This window comes from Lolium rigidum, chromosome 6 (assembly GCF_022539505.1).
Source record: "Lolium rigidum isolate FL_2022 chromosome 6, APGP_CSIRO_Lrig_0.1, whole genome shotgun sequence".
NCBI classification, from domain to species: domain Eukaryota; kingdom Viridiplantae; phylum Streptophyta; class Magnoliopsida; order Poales; family Poaceae; genus Lolium; species Lolium rigidum.
Window position 1 is genome coordinate 161,128,502 of NC_061513.1, and position 5,376 is coordinate 161,133,877.

Below are 5,376 nucleotides of genomic sequence, written 5' to 3' on the forward strand. Positions count from 1 at the left end.
TGCTTCAGCGACCTGGTGCGCTCCTCCGACGGGGTGGAGAGATCTATCCCATCGAGTGCGCCTTCGGGCGTGGAACCCCTCCCCCTGACGCCATGGGAGTGGGTTCGGTGGGAAGAGCCGAAGAGTTCGGCTTCGAGGATGGCTTTGATCTCATCGCACGTGACTGGCGTGCCGCCCGCCATCTCAGATGTAGATGGCGATGTGGTTGATGTAGACGTTGGTCCCACCGGGCGTGCCAGAATGTGTTGGCTCGCCAAAACCCACCGGCGGGCAGCGGCCTTGTCAACACCGTAGAGCCGGGAAGAGCCTAGAGCTGCGGCTGGGCTGAGACCCCTCCGAGCGACGGCCCGCAATGCTCTTCCGGTCACACGCGGCGATGCGAAGTGCAGGGCGTGCCACCTGACCTATACCCGGTCGGGAAGGTGATGGGGATGCCTCGCTTAGTTTCTGCGGGGCATTCATGTAAACGTTAAATACGAGCCTCGATCGGCTCTCAGGTTATCCTGTGAATCGGCTCAAAGAGCCGATCCACCCATGATTCGTACGGGGTGCACGAATACTTGGTGGTCCTGCTTGGTCAAGATAGAGCTAATGAGATCTACGACGATTTAGGGTTTTCACCGCATAATCGGATCATCCTACTCCAGAGTTGGGCCTCGCGGCCACGCACGGTGCTCGTAAGCCGATCCTAAACAAGGCCTAAAAACCAACATGAAGTTGATCCTCGGAACATCCTGTTTAGGACTTGCGAACGCCACCCTACGTGCCACTTTGGATCCTCCCCCTTTGTAAGGCCTAACTATTGCGGATATTAAACTAATCCTTGTAGAACAAGGAGCAATCGTAACGGATCAGATCTACTAAATAATGATCAAGCGGGGTGCCGCCCCACACCTGAGATAGGCGTGAGGGCGGCTAGATATGCAAGGGTTGCACTACGTAAGCATGCTTAAACGAAGAACAATGCTAACCCTAACACATCTAATGATAACTACGTTGCTCGCCATCAAAAGCGCTTCAGTACGAGCAACGCATGAACAACGTGGGGCTTGTGCTGCCTAGATCGCAAGATGCGATCTAGGCAGACATGTCGCTTACCCGATAGAAACCCTCGAGACGAAGGAGTTGGCGATGCGCCGAGATTGGTTTGTTTGGGGTTGAATGTGAGTTGTTGTTTATTCCATAAACCCTAGGTACATATTTATAGTCCAGCGGACTTTCTAATGAGGGCGTGCACTAAACCGTGCACGAGATAAACTCTAACTTTTAATCTAGATACAATCTACCATAATTAAAGATACACGGGCAACTTAGCCCAAAATCTCCGTGCGAGGCCGCTTCATAGATCTTCCATGTGTAATCTTTCAAGCCCATCTTGATCGCGGCCCACCTCCTGATTTAGCCAAAATCTGGTGATAACAATTTGTCAATTGCCCAACTGTAATTTGTTCACCCAACATCTGTTTATCTTATGGGAGAGACACCACTAGTGAACTGTGGACCCCGCTCCTATTCTTTACATCTGAAATACAATCTACTGCAATTGTTCTTTACTGTTCTTCGCAAACAATCATAATCATCCACACTGTACATCTAATCCTTTGTTTACAGCAAGCCGGTGAGATTGACAACCTCACTGTTACGTTGGGGCAAAGTTCTGTGATTGTGTTGTGCAGGTTCCACGTTGGCGCCGGAATCCCTGGTGTTGCGCCGCACTACACTCTGCCGCCATCAACCTTCAACGTGCTTCTTGACTCCTACTGATTCGATAAACCTTGGTTTCTTACTGAGGGAAACTTGCTGCTGTGCGCATCACACCTTCCTCTTGGGGTTCCCAACGGACGTGTCAACTACACGCATCAACTGGCGTCGTCGACCTGGGCAGGGTGGGGCGTGTGTCAGATGAGGAGAATAACAATCTTGCTCTCTCACGTTTACCGAAGCTGATCTATGAGCTATTATGAAGGAAATGAAAACGGACACGACTCCTGGCCCTGGCGGTTTCACTGTCCTATTCTTCAAGAAACTTTGGCCGCTTGTGAAACATGACATCCTCCATATTCTAAATGACTTTGTGCTATGGCGCATCGGCATTGCCAGGCTGAATTTCGGGATTGTTTCTCTCATTCTTGAATTCCCTGGGGCGAACCAAATATCGCAGTTCAGACCTATTGCTTTGATCAACGTGATCTTCAAAATTATTCATAAAGTCTATGCCCCCAGGTTGGACCCGATTGCCAAGAGAATCATCAGCCCAAACCCGACGGCCTTCATCAAAGGTAGGTACATTCTCGATGGACCACTTGCCCTGATTAAGATTGTGCATGAACTATGCGTCAGGAAACTTGGGGGAATCCTGATGAAACTCGATTTGAGAAAGCCTATGACCGGGTGAACTGGGACTTCCTCGCTGAAGTTCTCCGCTGCAAATACTTCGAGTAAGGATACATCCATCACATCATGCAGCTGGTCTCGGGTGGCGAGACTGCCATATTTCTATAAATGGTTAAGTTGGACCGTTCTTCAAGAACAAGCGAGGAGTGAGACAAGGGGACTCACTCTCTCCTCTATTGTTCAATTTTATTGGAGAGGCTCTCTCAGGGATCCTTTTGGCCGTCGCGTCCACGGGCCATATTCAGGGGCTGGTTCCACACATAATTCCAGGGGGAATTACTCACCTCCAATATGCGAACGACACACTCATTTTCATTCAGCGCTCGGAAGAGCACATTTGAAAGATCGAGATGTCGCCTAGAGGGGGGGGTGAATAGGCAATTAAAAACTCTTACGGATTTTTCTTGTAATAATGCGGAATTAAACTATCGTTTAGTTTACAAGCACAAACCCTAAATATGCTAAGCTCAACTAAGTGTAACAATAGCAACTAGAGCTAAGCAAGATAGGCACAAGATATATGTAACACAAGTGATAGCAAGATATATGTACTTCAAGCACGATGGCTATCACAAGGAAAGAGAGCTCGGGTATAGAAATAACCGAGGCACGCGGAGACGAGGATGTATTCCCGTGTTCCCTTGCTTTGCAACAAGGTACGTAACGTTTGGAGGGGTGGAGGTCCCACGAAGGATTCCCCACGCCACGAAGGCTCACCCTATTCTCCGAACCACACCCACGAAGGATAATGGCCCTTTCCTTATGGTTAGCTTTTCCTCCGCTCCGGAGATGGCAAGCTCCACAACCACTTCACAAGCTCCACGAAGGAGAAGCCCGGGCCTCTTCACAATCTTCTTGAAGAGATCACCGGAGCACCAACCACCAACCCAACTAGGAGGTCACCCTCCAAGAGTAACAAGCTCACGGTCTCTCACTCGAACAAATCGTCGTGGAGAGCTCAACACTATGCAATGATGCAAAGCAAGAACACTAGAGGTGTTCAAGTCCTTCACACTCAAATCCCACCAAAGCAACGAATGCTAGGATGAGATTGGAGAGGAAGAACAAAGGGGAAAGTCAACCAAAAACTCCAAGATCTAGATCCCAAGAGATTCCCTCACTTAGAGAAGAAATGGATTGGTGGAAGTGTAGATCTAGATCTCCTCTCTTAGATCCCTCAAGAATGAGCAAGAATGGTTGGAGGAATCAAAGGGGAGAGCAAGTTCTTCAAATGCAACAATGGAGGAGAGAGAATGGGAAGAACTAGTTTGCTCAAGGTGGAAGAAGAGCTATTTATAGCATGGGAGCAAATAAAACTGTTGGGGGGAAAAGACAGAAAAATGGGCAGAAAAACGGGCAGAAAAATGGCCCAGCCGGCCACCAGGCCGGTCGACCGGAGCAGCAGCCGGACAGGTCAGCGTGCAGCCCGGTCGGACCGGCCCAGCAACCGGGCTGAGCAGCAGCCGCGCGGGCGGCAGGAAAGCAAGGGGCGCGCGGGGGGAGGCGGCCCAGCTGGGCGACGCGGCGCTCGGGCAAGCAGGCCGCGTGGGCACCGGCGGCCCAGTAAGGCGCGGGCGGCTAGGAGGGCAGGCCGCGGGGCGGTGAGGCCCAGTAGCGCGCGGCGGTGAGGCGGCCCGGTTGGCGTTCCGGCCGGACCGGGGGCAGCGCCGGGCAGGCCGGTCACGGACCGGGCCTGCGACCGGACTTGGGCCAAAAGGCCTCGGGAGGCGGCCCGGATGGCACCAGCGCCGGACCCGGTCGCGGACCGGGTGGGCCGGTGGCTGGGCCGGTCGGCCGGCCGGCACCCTCCCCTTTTTCTCTTTTTCTTTTTATTCTTTTCTCATCTTTTTTTTTCTTTAATAACTATTGCTCCCGAACTCCGATTCGCATGAAACCAATTTTGTTGGAAATATGGAGACTCCTCACAGAATATTTTTAGATAATTTTAGAGAGGGAGTCTCCCACCGTCAAGAAACGGTGAAGACGTCCAAACTCGAAAACGCAATAGAAGATGCATGCGGATTCCGTTTTCGATGAACTTGGGCTTGTTGTAAAGCTAGCAACAAGCTCAAGAACCTCACACAGATAAACACCAAGAAGCAATAAGGATATGCAAAGTATGCAAAGGATTGAGCTCCCTAAGACGATGTGATCAAGTTACTCAACCGAAAGCCCCTCTTAATAGTGCGGCTATCTATCCTATAATCCGGTCTCCCAACAACCACCTTGAGACCGGTAAAAGGAAAACCTAGCAAGGCTATACCTTTGCCTTGCGCATCCCGCTTGATCTTGATGATAGCTCTTCAAGCTCCACTCAAGCCGGAATGCCTCACTTGATCATTGTCGCTTCGTGAAGACTCACAAACCATGATGGGAAAGCTCTATTGATGCACATCTTCACATGTCCATTATCACCAAATGGACGGCAAGCTTCAAGCATGTGATCCACTTGAGATGCTCATCTTCAACTTGCCCGACTTAACCTTGTACCTTCTCATACTCTCATAAGATAGAGCATGGCTAATATTGAGTTCCACATAAGAACTCCATCTTCATTTCTTCCTCTTGATCATATCACATATGTATCTTCAAACCGATGATCTTGATGCCAATACACAAGGTATACCTTTATCTTCATGGCATCCATACTTGAATCCAACACATGGAATACAAGTAGTGCCTATGGAATATTCCTTCATATAAACTCAATGAAAACATTAGTCCATAGGGGTTGTCATTAATTACCAAAACCACACATAGGGGCAATATACCCTTACAACATTGCTAATCTGAAATTGTTGCTTATGTTCTTCGAAGACATGGCAGGACTAAAAATCAACTACCACAAAAGCGAGATCATTGTTTTAGGTCAGCCTAGCTCAAGTAATTTTCGGATAGCTAACAAATTAAACTGCAAGTTGGGTGACTTCCCCTTCATATACTTGGGCTTTCTTATCTCGGATAGAAAAATGTCCCTTGAGC